Source organism: Epinephelus fuscoguttatus, linkage group LG2 (assembly GCF_011397635.1).
Source record: "Epinephelus fuscoguttatus linkage group LG2, E.fuscoguttatus.final_Chr_v1".
Lineage (NCBI taxonomy): Eukaryota > Metazoa > Chordata > Actinopteri > Perciformes > Serranidae > Epinephelus > Epinephelus fuscoguttatus.
In genome coordinates, this window is record NC_064753.1 from 24,396,430 (window position 1) to 24,422,383 (window position 25,954).

General features: G+C 43.7%; 1 protein-coding gene across 1 annotated transcript in view; it reads left to right on the forward strand.

The window, feature by feature from the left end:
* Positions 1-25,954, forward strand: part of gse1b (Gse1 coiled-coil protein b) — a 188,610-nt gene that overhangs the window by 35,810 nt on the left and 126,846 nt on the right. The gene's annotated exons all lie outside the window — the stretch shown is intronic.

Genomic DNA, 25,954 nt, shown 5'->3' on the forward strand with positions numbered 1-25,954 from the left:
CTTGGTTCCACCTCTATTAGAATCACCACGAAACCATTAAAGAACACTTTGGTATAAAAAAAAGATGTTCAAAGTCAGTTCTGCATCTTTAGGCACGCCTTGTTTTCTTCAGCTTTTTGGTCAGAGCATGATGTCATGATCAGCAGGTTGCTGTATCCCGCAGGTCCATCTGTTGTACATAAACAACAGTGCCCTCTCTCCATCTGTAGTCAAGTGCCGTATGCACTTTGATCTTTACTTAGAGTTTGGCTGGACTCTGGTAGTCAGCTGTTATACTGTATCTATACCCTCATGTAATTCACCTTCTATGCAAATGTAATTCTGTAACATAATTTGCAGCAGTGCCTCACTCTCTCTCTCTCTCTATGTGTGTGTGTGGCTGTGTTTTTTGTGCTATAAGCCGATTTAGTGGTGTTTGAACCCTACAGGCAGGAGGTCATTTGACCTCCTGAACTGGGATTGATATAAAAGCTATTGTATTATGTAACAGTATAGGTCACATGCACTTTGTGATAGATGACTGACTGTGCTACTTCATACATAGTATTTTTAATCTATTACCTGCTTCATCTCTGTCACCGTCCCCCAGCAATCACATTTGTACCAGTGTCAGCAACACAAATTCCTCTGTACTTTGAAGCTAATCCTGAGGCTTTTTCATTCCTGATAACGTATAAATTATCCTGATTCTTATCTTTTATAAAAATTATTATTACACTTACTGATCTCCATTGGCACACATATGGCTAATCCAGCCCCAGTCTTTATGATGTTGTGAATGTTGTCCTTCTGTTACCCTCTGTGGTGCTTATCATCATGATTCAGCAGGCTGACTGTTATACCAAGGCTGTATTAGCTATGGGGCAGCACTCTTTGGGGTCTTTAGTGTGCTAATAGTGAAGGGCCCATAGGGAAGCACAGTAATTGGTCTTTATTTATGCTGAGTGAAGGCTATGATTAACTAATATCACCCCTGAGTGTATATACACGCACGCATTAACACACATGCGGCACACACATGTGCATGTGCAGTCACTCACTCACACACACACACACACACACACACACACACACACACACACACACACACACGTACAGATCCCCTTATGTAGGGTGTGTGGTAGTGAGATTGAGTGGAGAATTGAGTATTGAGCTAATCCCTGGTGGCAGGCTGGAAGCTCTGAAAAGCCACTGACAGGCAGCAAAAAAAAAAAAGGCATATTGTAGTTCACTTACAGTACCGCAGCGACTTGCTAAAGGCAGGGTGATGTTACCAATATAGTTTTTTAATGATTTTGTAACAGATCACAAGTGGTGGGACAACACTGTGTCAGATATGCATTAGTTCCTCCACGCTGTGTTTGTATCAGCATGCAGATTACATTGTTTTGCCCACTGCTGAATGCCATTAAACTGCTAAAGGGTCCATAGCATGACAGTGAGAAAGCAAGACTGTGTGTGAATGTGTGCGCATATGTGTTGTTTTTCCTCTTTCTCCACCACCGCTAATGAGCTGAGGGCAATAAGGCCACGCTTTGTCGTTTGAAGAGACAGACGGCGAGCGGGGAAAGTGGTGCGTGTTGGGCTGCAGCCTACTAAACTTACACACATGAAGGCTGTAGCATCATTCACGTTCCGGCTCTGTTGCTCTGCCTCTGCATGCATGGCAGACCCACCTTTGTGTGTGTGTGTGTGTGTGTGTGTGCTTATGTACTGTCAAATCCCCACAGCGGCGGTGTTCTCATGTGTTTACTCCTAGTGTAGAAACTGAACACCGGGCTGTAATCAGAGCTGCAGTGAGAGGATCACAACAACAGTGTTCCCTCATTATGGCTCCAGCAGATCACCTTTACCTCCTGTGTGTGTGATTATAGTTCCCCCCTGGTAGCCTTACAGGCTGCAGTGGTACGTGTGGGTGCAGGCAAAGTGATCTATGTGTGTGTGTTCGTACATAATATGTGTGCAATTTAAAGAACTTTGGTTATTGGGGTTTTTTTGGCTCAAAAGTTAAAAAAGAGCGGCTTTAAAAGGCTTGGTCAATGACATATCAAGAACTCTGAAGTGGACACATTCTTTCACAGCACAGAGAATCTTTTAGAGTTAAATGGACTTGCACTCACACCTCACACTCACATCTATGCGAATTTGTGTATTACACACACATAGCCATACAAAAACACCTTGATGTCAGGGCTCTACAGGGTGAGCATATTCAAATTCCTGCATGCAAATGTGCAAGTGTGCAAATGTGTAAATGAAAATAGTAGCACTTGTAAGAGCAATTAAACTGTGAGAAACAGAGAGCAGAGAAATGTAGTCTGCAAAAGATTTTAACACAGATTAACATTTGTATAGTAACAAGACTGATAGTCTACAGCAACCTGGGCTTCCCAGCGTCCCAGGGGGTTGCCAAAACTTCATGGGGAGCCATGATGCGTCTTGATTGTTTAATATACAGTACGTCTATAACTCAATATCTTGTTCATTCTGTAAAGAAAACTAAATTCTTAATTTTAAAGTTGAGATCATTTTTTTTTAAAGATCAACGCATCAAAAAAAAAAAAAAAAAAAAAAAAAATCTCATAGCATAAGGGCACACTGAAGACCTGAGCACAGGCTGTATTCACAGCCTTCTCTCGCTGCTAGACAGCCTCAATGGCCAAGTGTCCGGGAGAAGAAAACAATGAATGTGTCAAAAAACAAAACCCACCATACCAGAGACAGAGAATTGTAAAAGTATATCTGTAAAACTCTGATGTTTTATTCACAGGAAATAATCTGCTCAAAATTCATCCAAATTACTCTTTAACACAAACTTCCTGCAGTTACCGCATTCACTAGTTAGGTTAATTGTGCAGTTTATCAATTGTTATGTACTGTTATTGTTATGCATAGCCTATAATTTGAAATATCCATGTCACTTAGTTAGCAGTTGTCAGTTTACCCAATGACAGAAGAGGGTTGACTTGAGGAAAAAGGTTGGGTCTACAGCAGCTCGTGAGGCTGTACTTTGGCACTACACTAGCACTGTCACAATGATTATGCTAACTCTTGCATTCAATACTGTGCTCACATTTTGTAAGAATATTAATCCATCCCCAATATACCAGATTATTAGATTGAAATATTGTTTAAAAACATTTGATGAATCTGGTCTTCTGGGTCCCTTTTAATGTGTACATTATGATTATCGTTACATCAAATGGCATATATGCATGTGAACACATTATTATTCATTTTAGCCCTGAAGTTTAAAATGCACCCTGAAACTTTTCACACACTCCCAAAAGTCAGCGTTGAGTCCTGATTGAAATGCAATCTCCCCTAAACTGCTGCTGCTGTTTTTAGAGGTAAATGATTACTCAGGAACTCAAGTTAGGTACACATCAGTTCCATCTGCTCCCAACTGATTCCCGTTATTAAATTAGGATAACCTGGCCCTTCTCTCCCCTTCCCTCCATCTCTTCTCATTCTCTTGGTTTTTATATTATTGCATTATCTCCGCCTCCCTAACCCTCCCTCCCTGCTTTATGTGGCCCAGTAATGAGACAGTGACAGATTACCCTAAACCCTACTCTCTCTGTCTCTATCCCCACATCTCCCCCTCCTCACGCTCAGATAGAGGCTTGCAATGAGCTTCAATTTGTCACTGCTGTGTGTGGATGTGCAAGTTTTGTATGAAGCGTGTAAGCTTGTAAGCTCAGGTGACAGGGTTGTGATATGGTTCATGTGGTACAGATTCTGTTTCTAATCCCATGTCAGACATTTAGTGCCAATTTGTAAGAGAGCTGGCAGGTAGGTTAAAACCAGAATTAAACATCAGTAGGGCCTGGCATCACAGGGTCACCCAGGATATGATACTATCATAAGAGTTTAAACATGACAAAGATGCTATCACCTCAGTGCCATAATCGTCCTGGGCTGTAGGGACATGGATGGTGCACCTATTAGAAACACCTAACAGTATAATGTCCATGAGTTGAACAGTTTCCTCTAGACTCCTTTACAGTTTGTAAACAGTGATGATGTGCACTCACTTTGGCAACAGATGTATGCAATAGCTTGCCAAACTATGCAAAGGCATTAACCATCAAAGATCACAAACGCTACCTAAACAAACTGACTTTTATGAGTGGTGACCAACTTCCAGATCCATGTGCTAGGGTATTACTGAGAGGGTAGAAGATATTAACAACTGTCCTACTATACAGTGGTCAGCTGTATACGTATATTTGGTGGAGAAACCTAGAGTTAGCGTAAATATCAGCAAGAAATTACGAGCATACAAGACACTAGATTAGTGAGAGTTTGTCTGTCAAAGAAAATGCTAGATGAGGATCCCTTGGACATCCTGACAGAGGTCTTGGCTAAATCCCAAATGTCCTCAAGTCTTAGAAATGCCTCTGTGTGCACCTTACCTATGCAGGGTTGCTGCATAGGTAAGGTAGGTAGGTAAGGGTTGCTGCGACTGGCCCTTGGTGTCCTGTCATTTTGCAAAAGTCGAGTCCGCTGTTGGAATATTGATTCTGACAACAGAACATGCAACAAGTAGACATTTTGATGCTGTTAACAGCCTCAGTTCAATGTTTAACTATGTAAGCAACGACAAAGTTGTAAAGCACTTAGGATAAAAGTGCTATATAAATGCAGCCATTTACTGTAAAATCCTCAAACTTGTACATAAGCACAGTACTTGAGTAGACGTGCTTTGTTGTGTTTCTCCATCTGTCTATAGTACATTACATTATCTGCGAAACTGATGTGGAAAATGTTCTACAAAAATGCCAATAGAATTTTTCAGAAAATAGGCTCAACCTTGAGTTGTGTTTATTCACTATACTTTATAAATTATTTCCTTTTGTCCCTCGTTCCATGTGTCTTTCTTTGCTACCCATTTACTGTTTCACTTATCCAATATGTTTATCAGTCGCCCTTAAACTTTTAACCAGTGTTGGAGTGTTGTTGCACAGTATGTGTGCCTCGCCATATGTGTATGATAGTGCGTTTGTGTGTGTCTGAGCATGTGTTGGACTGTGTATTTGAGAAGAGCTTTGGTAATCCTATTGACAGAGATGCAGCTTTGCTTCAGCTCAACAGCAGCTGTCTAGTTGGGAGCGGAGGGGTCCAGTTCTCTTAAGCTGCAGGGGGTGGGGTCGTCTTCGTGTTGCTTCCACTCTCTCTGACCTTTGTCACTGTCATTAAAGGCTTTTAGATATTTTCCTCCCCTATGTGTTTCTCTTTTTCCTCATTTTTTGTATTGTTTTATAATGCTTTAATAGCAGTTAGTTACCTCATTCGATTATTCCAAGTGTTTAATATGTGGTTAACACACACACACACACACACACACACACACACACACACACACACACACACTCTACCCCCCCACCCCTGGTTCTGGTCTTGCAGTGGTCTGCTCCGCCCCTGGCTCAGTACTGTCTCTGTGTCTCAGAGCACACATTCATTGTCTAATCTTCCTCTATGTTTAATTTACAGCCTTGGCTGCTGCTGCCATATGCTCCTTTTGTCTCTGCCTACTAACACACTCTATGAAACACACACAGACACACACACACGCATGCACACACACACACACACACTGCTCTGTGTTGCTTTGCCTCAACCCTAACATAAAAAAAAAAATGCAGAACAAAAACAAACATGCCAAAGAAAGCACCCACCCCCCTTTAGCAACACTTCTCAACCCTCCTACGAGCTCATGTTGACACAGACAGAGGTGTGTGTGTCTGATTATGTCTGTGTTTGTGTGTGTTTGTGTGGTGTCTGCTGCCCGGGTGTTCAGACAGGGTTGCTCTGACGAGACAGACTGACCAGTTTGAGGTGAGAGACCTTTACACCAGCTGGTATTCTCCGCTTTTCATTTTTTCCATCGTAGCTCCATCTTCCTCACTCTCAGCCCTTCTCTGTACTTGTGCATTTCACTGTCTGAAAGGTGAAGTGAGTTTGCATCTCAAACAAACTTGTTGCTTTGGGTGTCATTCTTTTTCTCTTCCTCTCTTCTCAGTGTTTTGCACTGCATCAGGCAAATACTCTCATTGTGGTGTTTGCTGTATATCTGCACACAGGGTGACGCAGAGCGGGGCTTGCAGACTGTGTGCTCATCCAGGGGCAGCTAATGTAGTGTCACTGTGAAATATAAATGGGCCGAGAGCAGCCGTGCTGTAGATGAGCACTCCCAGGCCTTTTTACACAGTGCTGCTGCTGTGAAGAGCCCCTATCCTTATTCATTTTCATGGCTCTGCAGTCCCGCTATTGACTTAAAGTGCAGCGATGCAACCACCTACTCCAGTGCATTTGGGAAATATAATGAGCTACAGCGACAGGAATTTAAATACAGTGGAGTGGCGAGGGCAGGAGATGAGAGAGGGTAACACAAGTGGAGCAAGAGAGTGTGTTTCCTGTTTGCTTTGCTCAGGATGAGAGTGAATTGCTGCGTTGTTCTCCGCTCACTTTGTCCCAGCCGCTGCCGTTTTCTTTTTTTCCCTTCCTCTATGGCCCTCTCTCTTTCACGAGCTACTTCCCTTGCTCTCCTGGCCAGTAACACATGTTTTGAAATGACGTATTCACACAGTGAGACACTTTCAGCGAGGGTGTGTATGTGAGAGAGACACACAGAAAGAGAGTTTGTGGTTAGCAGGGCTTTCTCTCTGGCTCCAGAGGCCCTGGCCAAGTCAGCGGTGAGGTTTGGCTCACTTCTCCCGGTGCTGCACACACACAGGCTCGCACACACACAGACACACACACACAGTCTCCCTTTCTTTGTCCCTCATACCTCTCTGTTGCAATGACCCGTCCATATAAGTGCTCTTTTTATTTTTCGTACAGTACGCCCACCCTCTTTGCCTTCCTGCCCCCTAGGAAGTAGATCACAGCTCGATTTAATGGGCCGACTGTGTCCCAGGATAAACCCTAAGTTGTTCTGCAGTGAGATTCTCCCGTTACATTACACCTTTACAGTACCGCTCTTTTTCTCTCTTTCTTTCTCTCTCTCACACACACCCACACACACACAACAAAAAGAACGCACCGAGTTCCTTCCAGTGCTTAACGAGACAAAGAGCCATTGATTTAGCAGGGAGTACAAGGAGTTAGGAGTGATCGATCTTGTTAAGCCCGTGGACACACTCTCACAAGGCCTGAAAGAGAGGGAATATGGTGTGGTTGGAGAGAAAACAGAGAGATAGATGACGAGAAAGAGGAAACGCAGGTTGGGAGGTGTGATCAGGAGATACAGCTTCTTAATGTGGTCACTGGGTAGCTATTAATGTGGCCTTAAAATACATCTCACACCCCAACAGATCCAGATGGGGATCACTACCAGGTGGGCTGCAATGGGGAGTGGGGGGGTGGGGGGGGGGGTGGTAGGGGAGATAGAGGGAGGAGGTGATGGGTGGGGGGAAGGAGGCATTGAGATAGAGGTAGTGCAGTGATGTATGAAGTCTCGTGCAGTTTGTGTGTGTGGCTATGTGTGGTGGGGCATTTTATGGTGAGGCTGAGGTCTGCATCTTGGAGCCTGCATGTGAGCCAGCTGTGTGCATGCTAGTGTGTGTAAGTGTGTGTTTGTGTGTGTGATGTATGTGTTTGTGTGCTAGCTTCCCTGTTAACCACACCACCATTTTGAGGAAAAATCTAACAGCCACTAGTCTGGACTGTTGACTAACAAAGAAAGCAGAGCATTGGGTGTTAAATACATCTAACATTCAAAAGAGGTGGTAAATGGACCTCCACTTGTATGGCGCCTTTCTAGTCTTCCGACCACTCAAAGCGCTCTTTACACTATGAGTCACATTCACCCATTCACACACACATTCATACACTAGTGGCCAAGGCTACCATACACCACCTGCTACTCAGTTTTTAACACACTCTCACAACGATGGAACAGCCATCGGGAGCAATTTGGGGCATAGTGTCTTGCTCAAGGACACTTCGACATGCAGACTGGAGGGGCGAGGGATTGAACCGCCAATCTTTAGATTAGTGAACAACCTGCTCTACTTTCGGAGCCACAGCCGCACATATAAGGTTATCTAGTAGGCATTCAGACTGAAAACAGCACTGCGGAAAAACTGCTCAGGGGGCTGTGCTGGTGGAGATGTGTTGTTTAAGTTAGCTGTGAGACATGAATAGCAGCTGAGAAAGTCCAGTTTGAGGAACAGATGCATGAATTTGAAGACTTACCAGAATACTCACATACAGGATTTTACAACTCTGTGATGTTATCACGTGGGCAACTGTTTTACCTTTAGTCACAACGATGGCAAGGTAATCAGCAGAAATACCCCATTCCAAAGTAGTTCACCAGGAATCTTGTAGCGTATGCGTTTCGGCAAAAGCCAATCTCAGCACATCGGCTATCAGTATGATGATGATTGAGGCCCTGTCTACACATATACCGATATTTTTGATAACAAGTATCTTTCCCTTCCGTTAAAAAAAGAATTCTGTCCACACAACCTTTGTTTAACAAAATATCTCTGTCCGCAAGTGGAATGCAGGAAAAACTCCAAACGCTCGCCAGAGACTAGCACTATTGCTGTCTTCAGCAGTCACTTCTCGTCAAAGAGGTAGTAAAGTGAACAGGCTAATGTTACCTTTTTCAAATCACCAACTTGAGATCTAGTAACAGTTGATTTCTGGTCAATATAAGGACTACAGAGTTCAATCAAACATATAAGTGATGCTCTGAACCTGCTAAACTTTCCCTTCCACTTCTCCTCGACAACAATCCCACTCTGGAAATTGTCCTACAATCTGCTGGTTTGACTGGTCCTGATCCATGGTTTCTGACAGACTTTGAACTGCGGACACTAAAGTGGGGCAACACCATTGGGTGCAAGTTTAAGAAGTCATTAGACCAAGCAGTGCTAACAAAATGTTAGCAAACCAGTAGTAGACCTAAAACTGTGTTTGTGTGTGGATGAGATTCTTTCCACACGACTGTTTACCTGCATGCAACCAAAACCTGCTGCTGCTTGATTGGTTAATACTCCTTGGACTACAAATAGAAACCAGAATGCTCCCAAAACCAAAATTTTGTCCTATTGCCTTCAGATCCTGTGTTCATGTGTAGATATCTGTTTTTAGAGAATAGGCAAAAGGTGGCCCAGGTCCAACCTTTTTGCCAGATGACCCAGTATTTTTTTGCCGGAGCCCTTTGTTGTAGCATCTCAGCTGCATTGCTGGACTGGTCCCATTCAAATATATGTGGACATTGTGTTTCATGCAGGGCAGAGTCGGACTGAACGTGGCTTTCTAGTCTTTACTACAACTTAGGGACTTAAATTTGTTATAAGCTCCACTAAGGAGGTCATGTTTTGGTGTCTAACCTGGTAGACCTTGGTGGAGGTCTGCGGGCTCCAAGTGCCCTTCTAGTTGTGACATGTTATGGCTGAATATAAAAGATGTCAGAGAAGTGGACTGAAGGTTTAAATTTCAGAGCTGAATAGAGGACTGTGGGCAAGGAACTTCTGCTACATAAATCTGTATCCATTTTGAGAATTTTCTAAAATCTTTGCTTTTAAATTTTTTCCTCCTTGACCTTAAACCTTACATATTCAATGAAACCACTGGAGAAGTTTTGAAAGGAAATCGTTCTGACAACTCAAAGACATTTCAAGGGGCCCAAGTGCTATTTTGTAAGGGGCATCACTGCCCTGTGGTTGTACTGGGTGGCAGCTCTTATTTATGAATGTGAATCAGGGCATCATTGGATAAGAGCAAATCAGCTTTCCTGAGGTAAAAATAGTAGTTAAACCTAAATTGAACATTTTTCTTTCTTTCTTTCTTTCTTTCTTTCTTTCTTTCTTTCTTACTTTCTTTCTTTACCTCTCTCTGTCTCTTGGCCCTCTGTTGTCATTCCCGGTGCCGCTTGTCATCCAGTGACAGCGAGAGCACGAGTCATTGGTGAGAGGAGCCTTTAAAGGAAGCTGCTTTTTTATGAGCAGACATAAAAACACATGAAGCCGGCGCCGTTTAAAAAAACATCACACTCCCCAAGACAGCCTGCAGAGAAACAGAAAGACAGGAGGGGTAGGGGTGGTGGAGGTGGAGGCTGGGGGGGTGGCTGAGGATGCAACAGCGTACCACACACAGTCAAATAGAAACAAAGCAGCTCACCCTCTCTCGTCTCTTTTCTTTCTTCCTTTTTATCTCTACCTTCCCTTCTGTAAATACAAGCACACAAGCATGCGCTGAATGTGTTCACTGTTAGTCATGACTTTGTTTAGAAACACATGCTGCAACTTGATAGCACGCCCTTATCTGCAATATTGTTGTCTGTTTATGTAACATAGAACTGCAGATTATGTCAGTGTCAACATCTCATTGGTTAATGTCTAAATCTGTTGAGATGTAGTGATGTGGGGAGTTTCTCTGAGTCATCGCCGTTGACTCTTTCACCCCACTGCTAAGTATTGAAAGGCAGAGACAGAAAAGAACATGGGGACATATGGTATGAGGTCAGATGATTGCAGCAGTGTTAGTGAAATGTGTTATCTCCTTATTGTGGCTTGGCTCTGCATTCCAGAAGCGGTTTTGACTTGGTGATTAGCTGCAGCATGATGCACCTCCATGGAGCTGAAGCTGGCAGGCAGGGACGCCAGTGGAGACAGATTTCTGCCCAGGCCAGGGCCCTCCAACTGGCCTGGGGTTTGGAAACAAGCCCTTTCTCACCATGGGGAACTTCCATAGTTAACTGGTGCACAGCTGGGCCCAATCACTGGCTCTGCAACCGATGTGTACTTTTGTGCGTATAATCATCTGCATCTTGTCTATAAGACTCACAAATATCCCTGGTGATAAGATGGAGTGTGAGATTAGATAAGGCCTCTCTGTCTGTAGGCCAACGCTCACAAACATCCAGTCTAATCTTCAGAGTGAGGGAGAGGTGATGACTTGAATATAAACCGGTGATTCTTTGAACTTTTGAAGGATATGAGGACCTAAATGGGTCTTTATTTATGCCTGATGATCTATACATGATAAGACTGATGATAAGAGTATTTGCATGTTTTTAAAATCCAGTGTGTCACAATCAGATATTGAATTTTGGTCCTAAGCTGTACAGATGTAAATGACTCTCTTTATAATATATCTTCAGTACTCCACTGATTTTAGCATTGCATTCCTTTAACACTGTTGACCTCACAATAGAGAGTTTAAAAACTGATGCAGCAGCACAAAAGATATCGTATTATTTATTCTATGCACATTCTTCTTTCTTGTGAAAACCTGGCGCCTACCTTAAATGCAAACTGACCACCAACAGTTTGGTCTGAGATTCAGATGTCTTACTCTGTTAGCAGCTAATGTAGCCTCAAGTCGCATACCTCAGGCAGAGATGAGTAGGCTATAGAGGTCTGGTAATCTCACGTCTTTACGTCTCCACATAACTCCACATCCCAGATTTTTTTTTTAAATTCTTAGACTTTTAGTCCTCAGCACTAACTGACACAAATGACATCACTTGAGGCAATTCATCAGATTTTGCGCAACCCTCTTTGAAACCATAAAAGGCTTTATGTCAAATAAGCGGTTTTTGTTTTTTTTTAAGATAAACTCTGGAAATTGTCCAGAGAATCAAGTCCAGACATTGTCCGGAGTTTCTCTCTCACACCTTTTGCCATTGTCCATGTCAGACACATTCTCACTTCCTGGAAATACTTTTGTTTGGTTTAGGCGAGGGGTGGCACCAGGGTAGAGCATGCACTAGGCAGGACATGACGCGGATTACATCGCGGTCCCATAGCCGACTCGTAAATCAATGATAAACAACAGAGTCTCTTGCCATTCCTTGAATTTGCCTAACAATTTTGGCATTGACTTTTACCTACATAAGTTCCCGAATCTCGTCAACTCTCCAGTTTTTGTTGCCATCTGTACGTCATCTTTTCACCCTTTGGCGTTTGTTTTCTTCGGGTTTGGAAGAGCAATAGAAACATCATCAACACACTCGCTGTGAATTCTTCGGACAGTTACTTGCTCTATTCACACCTCAACTCAATCGGACATTGCATAGACTTTGTACTAGGGAACTGGCAGGGTAAAGTCAGTTTAATGTCTGATTCGACTGATTGGACATTTGCGTTTTCACTTACAGGTTCTCCAGGTAATGTCTACATAATTTCAGATTTGCAGTGCATGTATTAATGTGGTTATACTGTATATGGCAGTGCTTTCACAGAAGTCTAAACAGACACTTGATGTGTATAATGTCTAATGCCTATTGCCACTTCTGGGTGGCCACACTTCTCCCAATTTCGTTTCGGGGGCAGCATCTTGGTTTAGTTTATTTATAGCTTGCCTGTTTTAAATGTTCTTTATACATAACTATGCACATATCTACTGTCAACATTAATGCAAAGTCATGCATAAATATACTGTCTCTTAATATATGCTCAAGACTGACAAATGAATAGACAGATTGCGCTCAACCAAGAATCAAAATTTCATTTCATTTTGATCACTGAATGACAAGTGATAATGGTTCTTGTATGTATTATATACAGAAACTGTGAAAGTGTAATCATGTGAAGTCGGTGGCTGTCTATTGGTTGTTATCATCGCAATTGGCGGCTTGACACGGTGATGAGTGTTTAAGCGTTAAACATGCATGGCTGCATAGCATGTGTGCACACACAGACACACCTAAATCTCTCACAGCTGTTAAATGACACAAACACACACATACACACACGTTGTGATAAATCCATCATGGCCTCTGTGTCCCGTTCTACCAGCTGCTCACTGCACTGCTACTACGTCTGTCTTGTTGCTAGGATACATACACACTCAGGGAGTAGCTCACCCCTTGTCATACACATTCTGTTTGTGCCCATACGTTGCCAAGGTGTCACTAAGTGTACACACACATGCACACACACACACTGGAACTTCATGTGGCTCTAGACTAACCACACTAAATCAAGAGAAGAAATTGTCCGCTGATGTTTCCTACAGTATCACTGTTCCACTTGGGGAACATCCATCACATGTTAGTGTAAAATATTATTTTTAATACCAGGGCTTCATAGCAGTGCCCAGAAGACTTCATTATAATTTTGATTGAATAGAAATGTTGGCAGTGATTGGTTTCTCCCTCTTGCTACTGCTGTTAACTCCCTGGACAGGAGGGGGCAGGATGGAGAGCTCATTGCTAGTGCACAAGTACCATTAGAGGGTGCTATCTGTCTGTCTACCCAATTGCTGTAATAGTGTAGCATCACTTCCTCCTTATCAGTGAGGATACCTCAACAGTAGCTCCCTCCTCTCTCCTCTTTCTCTTTACCTCTCTGCTTGGCTCCCTCTCTGTTGTCTTTTTATCTTTTACTAAACCTACCTCCCTGCTCACCCCCCACCTCATCTTTTTCTCCCTCCTTTCCATCCCCACCTTTTCTTTTCATCATTACCTGCCTCTCTCCTTACCTCCTACCTCATTTCCTACTCACTTCTCTACCTGCCTCTCCTCTAGTCCCTTACACTGCTGCCAATTCGCTTCCTTCCCTTCTTCTCCCCTCTCAATTTCGCCCTCCCATCTCGCCATCCCGCAGCAACAGCAGATGAGATTCCCCTTTTTACAGAGCCTCCCTTCCCTGCCTCCCTTCATCTCTTCCTCCCTCCCTCCCTGGCTCCCTCCCTCTCTCGCTCCATGCATTCATCACTCTTGCCCCTCAGGGCTTTGTTCTGCCTTAATCAGGAGCTTAAATGTTGCATTCTCACCCAGACAATGCCTGCCATTCAGTCTGGGCCTGTGTAAATAGGTGTGCCCTGTAAGTGCGCCAGCGGGCATGCCATGCCAGCCTCGCTGCGGTAGTGGTGATCAGCCATAGCCCCCAGCTACAGGAGGCACTGCTCCACACACACACTCACAAACATACACACAAACTAGCAGCAGCAGGAGGTGGAAGAGCAGAAACTTACTGAAGGCTGCCTTTGAAGTGCTGCCACACAAAGGCATGGACGGCCAAAGCAACACTCACAACACAGGCATATGCACATGGCACCAAACGCTCTTCTTCAAATGGAGTGCAGGGAAAGGGATTTCTTTTCATAATCAGCCATTTGCCTCCTGTCCTTGCTTGGACGTTTCCTTTTCAGTTCCTCTGGTTCTGGCTTGTGGTCTTGACTTATTTGTGTTTCTTAGTCGGAAACAGCCCCGTGTTGTGTTTGGTGGTGAAATAGCAGAATAGTTACCAGAGGGTTATGTGTTTAGTGGCTTCGGGAGACCAGCAGCCTGTTTCTTGGCCACCTGGCATGCTCTTTCTAGGAGGCACTGTAGGCCTCCACCCAGCTGGATGATGCTTGCTGTCAGACTGGTGTGTCACATCCAGGCAAGCCAGCTTCCTCAGAACACCCGACCATCTGTCTGCATCCATGATGGCACTCTACCTGCAGATAGAGAGAGAGGAATAGGGAGAAGCTGACAAACACACTGTATGTTGGAAAGAGAGGAGCCTGCATATGCACACAAAGAGAGGTTGGAGAGTAAATTGCATGTGCATGCTATGCACAAACCCAAGCTCATTAGTGCACATCCACCTAGCCTTTGTATATGCATATCAACTTACAGTTTACAAAGAGAGACAGAGCCAGAGGGAGAGAGAAGATAAAATAGAAAAGGGTTGGACAGACATACAAACGTGCAAGTAGGCAGACAGCAAGTGACACACAGGATGAAAAAAAAGTGAGCCCACACTCGCCCATGCTATCTATCCTCCTCAGATGGCCATTTGGGCTTGTTAATCTATCGCCTGGTAACAGAGACAGCCTATCAACAACAGCCACGCCCCTCTGCACATGCTCATAGAGAGGGGCTCATTTGGATCTTTGAAGGGAAAACGCACACACCACACCAAAACGTACGCGCACACACACGCATGCACGCACCAACACACGCATACAAAACTCCCCACAAATCCTGGCCTGTCATTGCTCTCCATTGTTTGGCTGCGGTTGCTTTCTCCTGGTGTGACTGCCAGCAGATGGCTAGCACTGAGCTGTCAGAGTCAGCCTGGGGCCCACACACAGGCACACACACAGGCACACACACACACACACGTACAGAAACACTCACTCATACAAAGAGTGTCTTATTGCGCACAGAGCATATGCACAGTGTCCACTGAATGGATCCAGAATTGGCTCTATATCACTCCTCAAGGTCTGCGTATACTTCAGTTGAAACAGTACATATACTGTGTCTCACACTCTTTTATTCTCCTGCTGTTTTTCCACACACTCACACACGCACACTTAGACACACAGGCTCCTGATAGACTGTGGAGCCGCTCAGCTACAGGTGCCCCTCATGACCCCTCTCACTGTAATGACTGTGTAATCTCATAAAAGGGCCGCCTTACTGCATTAGCATGTGTAAAGGCCATTGTGTTTGTGTGCGTGTGTGTGTGTGTGCCTGTGCATAAGTAACTGTTTTGAGTCTTGCCTCTGCTTCCATCCTTTGCATCTTTGTGCGCATAAGTGTTTCTGTGTGCGTGAGTGCGCGTTTCACAGCAATTCGATGTGTGTAGAAGCAGGTGTCAGGGCTAATGGAGTGTGTCGGCGCAGTGTAAAAGCAGCTGCTGCGGCTCGGGGTCGTCCGGGGTCGTCCCGAGGTGAAAGGTCAGGGCCGGGGTGAGGAGTCGGCTGTAGCTACACGACATTCCTCCACTCACTAATCATAGCTCTGATGAATGGCTGCAAAGTGGCAGCTGGTAGACAGGAGGCGGTGTGTGTGGCAGTGTCGGAGGAAGATAGAGGGAGGAGGATGGAAAGAAGAGAAGATAGGGGAGGGGAAGAAAAGGGGAGGAGGAGGAGGAGGACGGGAGGATCTATACATTGCAACTAATCTCACACACGTTCACACAAGCAGGCAAGGCGAGTATTGACTGCGCAGGGCTGTGATCCTGAAGGAGCTGTACATCAGAAGAGACGAGCACAACAACACAGGCTTTTGTCAGTGTCTGAAACTCCACACATATACACAAAACCTCTGTGCACACCCAAAGGCGCAAATGCACGCATCGTCATCCTCTCTCTCTGACACACACACACACACGCACACATGCCCACATGCACACACACACACACACACAGTTTGTTGTGTCTGCAGAAAGCTGGGACTAATGACAGGCTTTGTGTTGTGTGTGCTCACTCAGCTGCCCCCTGGACACACTTTACCCACCCAGCAGAAAACAGCCCTTTGTGCCTCTCACTCTCTCTCTTTCTCTCTTTCCCTCTTTCCTCCTATCTGCGTATCTCTCTCTATCTTGTTCCCGCTGTCTCCCCACTTTCTTCTCCCTCTGGAGAATAGAGTTGTTTTGCTGTGCTCTGCTGTATATATTACCTACTGTATATTTTCCTGGGGCTTGACAACAGATATATGAGTGCAGCAGTGTTTTTGGCTGACACCAGCCTTTCACATTTACCGGTAAATGGAGCAATAAAGCCTGTACATAAAAAATGACATTTTGATACAAACGTAGTTAATATTGAAGATGTTCGTATTTACACTGCACCTTTGATATAATGTGCTAAATCAGGGTAAATAAAATGGAACCAAAGTGAGTTTTACAACTACTGTAAACTTCAGCTCGGCCAGGAAATATTAGAGGAAAGACTATTTAATAACTTTACTGGGAATGTAATGACATTGATTGTCTCTGGGTGTATGTGTGTGTCAGAGTTGCACCTTAACAGTAATAATAAATAAAATAGAATAGAATAAGATAAAATAAAATAATAATAATAACCTCATAATGTTCTCTTTAACCATACATTCGTTAAAGCTGTTTTTCACCAAACTGTGTAGGATATCATTTCAGGAGTGTGTTTGTTTTTGTCTTCCTTGTTATGATATGTGTTACTTTTACATTATCTTTTTTTTTTTAAATTTTGTGATGAATTAAAACAAACAGTCGTCTTTTACAAAAATACGATCCTATAAATACAATATGTATAAAAAAAGACAAGAAATACCCAACACTACATTATGCAAGTTCATATAAAAAGACAAAGTTCAATAAATTGCACCCACAAACAAGATGGAGAGCCAGTGGTCCCACAGTTTTGATGGAAACCTGACTGGGCTCAACTCAGGATTGGCCAAGGACTGGATAATACCATTTTCTGAGACAGAGAGCCTGTAATATGTACATATACATATATCAATATAAAAGATTTCGTATTAATGCAGGTAGACACACCAACATTTACAAACATCTTGCTGGCACTGCACCATCGTGGAAGGTTAAGAAGCAAGTTAAATCTTAGTGATAAAAGATAAAGACTTTGGCAATTGTCCCAAACTAGCAGAGGAGTGGAGTCAAGTCAGACTTGAGTCACAAATTTGATGACCTTAGACAGGACCTGACAAAATCAAAAAAAAGACTTTTAACTCAACTTGGACTTTCACACCAATGACTTGTGACTTCACTTGGACTTGAGCCTTTGACTTGAAAGTACATATTACCTTTCCTCAGGTCCAAAGATGTAAAAGTGTTATTTAAAAAGTGTGCCTGAAATGAATTCAGTTCCCTTTATTTCCTGCATCAACACCTTCCTGTTAGCGTCACTCATTCCCCGCAAGTCGACACTTGGCATCCAATTAAGTTGCAAGAGAAAACCACAAAGAACTAGAATTGTGTTACTGAGCGCCAGTTGGAAAAAACAATACCAAAGATCATTCTGTTCACATACAAAAATGATGCATTTGTCCACAAAAAAAGAATTGCAGTATTTTGCAGAAAATTAAAGACAGCCACATCAACTTCCAACAGAGTTGTTTTAAGAAAGTAAATATGAATTTTAAAAAGCACTGATAGTTATTTAAATGTATATATTGTTACTCCATTGTTGAAATGGAATTTAATTTGGCAAGGAGTGCATTATGACTTGTTTAGAACCTGAAACTTGTTCAGGATATGCGATGTGACTTGGGACTCGTCAATCTTGACTTAGGACTTGCTTGTCTTAACTTGGTACTTAAATGCAAAGATTTGAGGCTTGCTTGTGACTTGTAAAACGATGACTTGGTCCCTCCTCTGCAAACTAGTCTCCCATAGTTTGCAATAACACTTGTCACAGAAATAAAAGGAACAGTGGCCTTCACCACTCCTATTGTGCCACAACTTGTGTTTGTGTTAGAAGCTAAAAGAAATCGGTTTACTTCTGCACATCAACATGTCTGTTCACGTCTGCTAAATGAGGCATTTATGTATAGCTGGAAACAAAGAGTGTCAGTAGTGCAGATGCACACAAACACACACACACACACACACACATAAACACACACAAGCCACTGTTCTCTTCTTCCATTTCTCCCTTTGATTTGTTAAACCCCAACGAACAGCCTCTGTGTCTCCGTCAGTCTGTTTATCTGCTCATCCACTTATCCCTCCTCCTGATTTGTATCCTTCCATCTTTCCTCTGCCTCATATCTAAATGCCATCGAAGAGAGAGCCGAGTGCGGCAGAGATTTCTGTTCATAATGTCACAGTGCTGCCCAGAGGAGAGTTTTATATTGACCCGTGCCTGTCTCCACATCGGCTTTTCTTGCTACATGTGTACATGCTCACTCTATACATGACATTCATACTGTGATTTTCAGAAAATAGTCCAGTAGCATGTACTTGATAACACATATTCTGTGAATTAATACATTCATTTTCTCAATCCACTTCATCCTTTGTATGGTCGTGGCCTCAGTGCAATTACACATGATTGCCAGGTTGACTAATAGTGCTTATAGTTGTTAAATAAAAACAATAATAATAATCAATCATTTGTGCAGGTCTTCAATTTATGACTCCAAACGTTCCTCACTCACACATAAACAAAATAGGACCTGGTACCAGAGTGCTTCAGGTGTATCCTTAAATCCTACAGGAACTGGAAGGCAAGCACTGTGTGTGCTTGTGTGTGTGTGTGTGTGTACATGACTACATGTAGTTAGTGCTGCACTGAAAAGCAGACGGTCAAACGGTCAACTTGTTTTTGCTCTGACAGCCGGGCCAAGCAGGAAGAAGCCAATCGATAGCACTTACCCTCTTCCTGTTAGAGTTCCCAACAGACTTGGGAGAAAGACGCAGCCCTGCAGTAGTCGCCAGCTGTGTGTGTGTGTGTATGTGTGTCTCTGTGTAAACATGTGACTACCTGTCTGTGCACACTTTTTTTATGTATAAAGCTTTGTGTCTGAGGCTGAGTAAGATTGAGTGCATTTATGTATTTGGAGCGTTAGACCAAGGACGAAGTGTAGTGCCATGAAGGAGCATTTTTCTTGATTTATTGACATTCGTCAATGTCTCACCCTGCAGTGTGAGACCAAACTGCAGGTTTAACCTATCTAAGTCTCAGTTCAAATAACTCTGAAATAATAGTCTAATAACCTTGAATCTGAATTCTAAAGATGGTAAATGGACTGCATTTATATAGTGCTTTTCTAGTCTTAGCGACCACTCAAAGCGCTTTACAATACAGGCAACATTCATCCATTCAGACACGCATTCATACGCTGGTGGCTGAGGTTTCTATACAAGGTGCCACCTGCTCATCAGATAAACATTCACACGCCCTCAGAAGTTGACCGTCAGTGTCTTGTCCAAGGACACTTTGACATGTACACTGCAAGGGTCAGGGATCGAACTGACCTTCTGATTGGTAGATGACGGCTCTACCTCATGAGCCAAGATGAATTAAAATGGATAAAACAGACAGGAGTAAAAGACACTGCACATATTCATGCAGATATACGCAGTGGTAGCATGGAAGTCCCTCCCTGCTCCTGCTCTGTGTACTATGAGCATCACATGTAGTTATCAAGGCGCTTGTATCCATGCATCCTGTTCCCGAGGACAATCCAACCCAGGAAGTGGCCAGATGCTTGCTGTGATGCATCGAATGCTGTGCTTCCCTTCCTTTGAGCTCTGCTCCCCACCAGGATGCACATGTTTTACAGCCATAATATCACTGGCATTTGAAGGACAGGAGGATATTGAGCTCTGAGGTCAGATCAGCACCCACTCTGTCAGATCCACTGACCTTCAGTATTCTGTACTGCTGGGGGTTATGTTTTGGTTTGTGTTCTTACAATGCAGGTGTAGTTAGAGTGAGAACGTAGCACTGATTCAGTCTGAATCTCATCAGTGATTCTTTTATTTGTTGATTTATGTCTTTGGATAAGAGACTGAAGCTAATTCTGACTTGCTCCAAGGTCGTGTCCAGCATTAGTTCTACTGTTGCAGTGAAAAGATGCCTTTTATTTTGCTATACATGACTTACAGTCAAATGTGCAGGTGTTTTATTTTGGGGCATAGCAGGTTGAGCAATATGCCTCATGATGAATATCTAGTTTAGTTAGTGTTCCAGCCGTGTGTGTGTGTGTGTATACTTTTATCTCTTATGATATATTCATGTGGTGTGGATATTTACAGTTTTACACATTCAGTCATGCATAGACACGTGAGCAAGGCAAATTTTGTTTGTCTCTAAAATGTAATATTGCAAACTTTTAAAGTCCTTCACAAGTATCAGTTGATACATGCGTGTGCACCTCTGTATGCATCTACTTGTGTCTTTTGTGTTAATGTGTCTATGCAGCTTCCCTCAGTGCGAGGCTTGCTTCTGTCGGGCTTCCGTCCTCCTGCCCTTGACTGACCCAAGCCTGACCTGTGTTTGGGCCCTGGGCCTCCTCATGGCTACTGTATGGGCTTGCATGTGTGTCTATATATGTGTGTGTTTGTGTGTGCATGTGTGGCCAGCACAGGGTGGTTGGGTGTAATTTGAGCCCCAGGCTAGGACAGGACTGCTACAGAGTCCATCCAGGCAGAAAAAGCAAGACATGGGAGCCGCAGGGTGGGCAGAGAGAAAGAGAGGGCAGGACGGCTGAAAGAGTAAGAAGAGGGAAGGTTGTAGAGAGAGAGGGAGAGTAATGGACAAAGAGTAGTGAGGCTCTTTTTCGGCCTCCGTGGAAGAGAGATGTCAGTCTGTGTCAGTTCGCTCCACTAACCAGCCTGTGGCAGGAGAAACAGATCTCTCCCTCCCTCTCCCTCTCACGCTTTCTTGCTTTCTCTCCCTCCCGCTCCCTCCCACACCATCTCGATCTACTTTCCTCTCTCATATCTTTTGGTGATAGCTTTTCTGCCTCAGTTGAGAGAAGCAGAAACACTCCGCAGCTCAGGGGAAAACAACAAGACTAAGTAAAAGACCAAGCAGTGAACCAGTCATCTCTAAAAGGCAGGCAATGTATAGTGCAGGTCTTCTCCTGATCACACTTCGGGTGAGTGAGAACCGGCTGCTCCAAATGCTGTAGAGTAAGGCCCCCGAAGGCAGGTCACACTGCTGGCTCTGCTGCAGCGTTTCCCTCAGTGTTTTGAGGAGGGCAGCACACAACTCTTCAAACACAGAAGGGATCAAATCTTCAAATCCCCTGGAAATGTCAACCACGTTCGAGGAAATGTCAGTAGAGCTGAGAACACACACAAACACACATCTGCCCGAGCACGCGCACACACACACACACACACACACACACACACACACACACACACACACACACACACACACACACACACACACACACAAAGGCACTTGCGCTCTACACCATGGCAAGAAAGGCAAACGTGATATAGGGCAGTCACGTCCTGTGGGTGAAATCAACTTCATCTCCTTCATTTTATGAAATCTCAAGGGAGAATCACTGTATGCCTCTGGAGATATTTATTCCCACTAATGCTGAAGTTATAATCTGTGGCATTTTCACATGAATAAACATGTGCATTGCAACACTCTTAACATGAAATTATGTAACACAACATTGATTCAACTGGTAATGCCAGTGCAACAAAGGCAGAACAACAGCTAGACATGGCACCAGAGCAAATAATTACACAATATATTGCTTGAAGCTCTTTCAGAAGTCTAGTCTAGTCTCAGTTGACTCTTCAGATGGTTGTAGAGGAGGATTTTGGTCTAACTCCCTCCACAGTTCCTGTAAAATAGGTAATATGGAACACTTTGTGCTAACACAATTCATTTCATATCACATGTGTAGATCCTTCGTCTCCTCAGGTGATCTCATCTGCAGCCACTGACATCATCCTGTGTTCCTATTGATCTGTCCTCACCCCTGCTGACTAACTTATCGACATCCTCAAGTGTATTTCCTGTCTAGACTGTCAGCAGTGTTTATGGATGGCCCTGGCCCCTGGTGACACGCGCGCACACACACATACACATGTGCACCCACCTCCTCTGCTTATCGATGTACCGTTTTGCTTCTGACTCCGTCCTCCTCCTTAATGAATCTGGTAGGTGTTGAACTGCAGATGTTGTGCAGGGCTCAAGTATCGACGGGCATGGCTGTGATAAAAGAGCTCGTCCCTGGAGAGGCCTGGGTTAGGTCACAATGTGTGTGTGTGTGTGTGTGTGTGTGTGTGTGTGTGTGTTTGAAGGAGAGAGTTATTGTTAGAGGGTGCATGTGTTTCTGGGTGATGTGCATGTGTATCACCCCATCACTCCCTGTGTGTCACAACTAGGAAGTGACATTGAGTCCTGAGTAGGGTGCGTGTGTGCAAGACCGTGTCAGCATTGCTTCGAGAGGTTGACAGGTGAGACGTGGGTTGAGACAGGCAAATGACTCGAGAGGTTTTGACTATCTTGATTGACAAGCCTCCCTCTTGAACACACTCGTACATGTATACAAGGACTCACACTTGTCCCTCTGCAAGCCCGCAGGCCCTCCGGAATCTCTGTTTATCTGCAGCTTCATATCAAGATCTGTACTCAGCTGCTAATGTCTTGTGATCCTTTGGGGGCATACAGTACTCTGCACTGCTGTGTGATTTCTGCTGGCAGGCCCTCTCCATGTCCTGCAACATCATCCATTACCAACTTCCCTCTTGCCGATTAGAGGAGATAATGCTGAACTGTGGAATTAACCTCAATTAGTGCTACCTCTCTGGATCCTTCTCATTTCACCTCCTGACTCCTGCGCTGCATCTTACATGTCCCTGCTCTGTTCCCTCTATTTAAAGGGCATATATCAAGTCTGCATATAAACTCAGACAGTTTTTAAATTTAACAAAGCATAATGTTGCCTTCAATTATTTTTATTTTGTCGTGATGTGGCATCAAAGAACTTAACATGTGTCACCAAATTAATTTGTCCGATTCTTTGGCTATAACCAAAAAATGACATTATAATACAGTACTTTGTGTTTAATGCAAATTAGCAAATGTCATTAGCGTAATAACATGCTACAATACTGGTGAACATGGCAATCATTACTTCCTACTTAGGGTGTAGCTGTGTGTGAGTGAAGGGTGGATCTGACTCAACACCTCTTAAGCCCTGTTTCCACCAAACAGTTCCGGTATGGTACCTTTGGAACCAAAAGTATCAGACATGGTACCTAGACCGTAGGTTCACTTAGCATTTCCACCGCAAACAGTTCTCTTAAATGTGGGCGGGGTTGTTGTCACTCACTGTTCCGACCAGCACTTGCTGTATTTCCTCATTACCAGTGACAAAGATGGAAGTCTGGGCAGAACGGAGTTACACGGCGACATTTTAAAAACAAAATGAAACAGGCTGCAGTGAGAGTCTCTCCATGGGGTATTCAAAAATAGTGGCTTTGGGCATATAGTCCCTCTAAGGCAAGCTCGGGGGTTTAGAGTTGCCGGACCACACAAGATGATGCTCCACAACGCTTTTTTTCTCCAAGTGAGGATTTGAATGTATGCACTTCACATAACCTGGCCGAAATATTATATATATAACAGCTTGAAGATCCACTCATTACTAAAAGTGTATGTCATACAAAAACCTTAGTAATGGTCAAAGTTGTTAAAGTGAAATTTAAGGTGTGTGTTGATTGATTCACGTTGTCAACTCATGCATTGAGTAACATTACAAGTTAACGTTCTGCCTTAAAAGTAGCCGACAGTCGGCGCAGTGAATTAAGTTATTTTTTACTCTGACTACAGCTGCTGCAAGAGGCAGCAAAACATAATTTCATTTTATAGTTACAGTCTACTAATAAAACTCTCCACGGTATGAACAGTGGTTACATGAGCCTCAAAACCAGCCACAACTCAGCCCTGAGCAGAGTGACCGTCCTCTATTGACCAATCAACAGACTGCAGTGTTCACAGCTCCACCTTTTAGTACCAGATCTGTGTGCTCGGTACCGCAACAGAAGGGTGACCAAAAATGGGGAAGGTATGGAACAGTTCCATTGGTCCCATCCACAACTTTTCACAGTGGCAACAGAAAAAAAGCTTACCGAACTCAACTGTGTCATATCGTACTGCTCAATGGAAATGGAGCTATAGACAGTCTGTCACAAAAGCGGGCCCACCCTTACATATACATAACTTTAGCCTTAATAAAATGTAAAGGGTGAGTTATTTAAAATTTCATGAATGAATGTTGAAATTAGCTATAGACACTATAACCATTTTTTGTCCCAAGCTGTAAACATGTTTATTTCTACTATGAAGCTGGACAAACTTGGGGGTCTATGGGGATTGACTGTTGTGGTACCAGCCACAAGTGGCCGTTTAAGGAACTTTAAGGAACTGCAGTTTTTGGCACTTCATTTTCTAAGCCCCAGAGGTTGCTGCTTTGTTAAACATCAGCATGTTTACACTGTCATTGTGAGAATGTTAGCATGCTGCTCTCAGCATTTAGATTAAAGCACTGCTGTATGTAAGTGTAGCCTCACAGAGCTGCAAGCACGATTGTAGAGTTTTAGTCTTGTTAAGCTCAGAACTATCTAATGGTTGAGTCTTATGTAACACGACTCTCTGTAAGTAATCATGCCCCTCCCTAATTATATGGGCATAAATGAGTCATTTGGCAGCAATGATGGCAGCAGCCAAATGCATACCATCAAATGTTGGCATCCCAGCTTGTTCTTCAAGGCCAGTATGTTGAGTGTTACTTTCCAACAGGTGTTTTGTGGATCAAAGAAGCAACAATATCTCAGTGATTAATTTATAAAGGCTCATGGCCCTGACCTGACAGAGCAGTTCACACTTTTTTTACTCCAATATCTTTTTCCTGATCTTTACAGTTTCTATACAGAGTGGGGAATTCATCAACGAGCCCCTCACGAGTGCACTTTAACTCAAAAAAAAGGGAGAGAGTAAGAAAAAAAAACAGACAACAAAGGTTAGGAAACCTCTAGGCATGTTTGCTGTGTATGTTTTCCAGAGGAGAGGTAATCCCCAGGCTCAGACATGACTATTTACCTGCAAGTTTCTTTTGCTTACACCTGACGTGTTAGGGATTCAGACTGGGGAGGCACACCCAACGTGTCTCATGAGGAGGACAAGATAAGTAGGGAGACTCGACAAAGCAAAGAAGTGAATATACTCAGTCTAACACACACAGACACACAAATACACTCGCATGAGAATCCCAATACTTCAGTGGCGTAGCCATTACCGAGAGTGCGTGGGAGAGGTGGATCGTTAGCTTGAACAAAGGGTGAGTTTATTGTTAAGTGAGGTGTGTTTAAATGGTTTTTAACTGGCGGAGGCAGCTGCCTGGGCTTTAAGAGAGGACAGGTGGGCAGGTCTGAGAGAGGCAGTTGAAACAAACTCCTAACCAAAAAAACCCTGACCAGCAGGTGGATTATAGGCCAACAGCCAAAACACTTTTTGTGTCATAGCTACTGTTGCGATTTTATCAACTTAGTCTGTAACTGTAGGAGGAAGCATTGATGCACCATGATGCTCACAAACACCTGCACGTGCTGTGTGAGTGTTAAACATATGAACACACACACACACACACACACACGATAAAAAAAAGCACTGACTACTTCCCCCCTGGCTCCTCATGAGAAGTCATTAGGAATGTGTCTGTGTGTTTTATTTTTAGCAGTGTGTGTTTAGGAGGGGTTGCGGAGTCTCGTCAGTCTTCAGGGCCCTC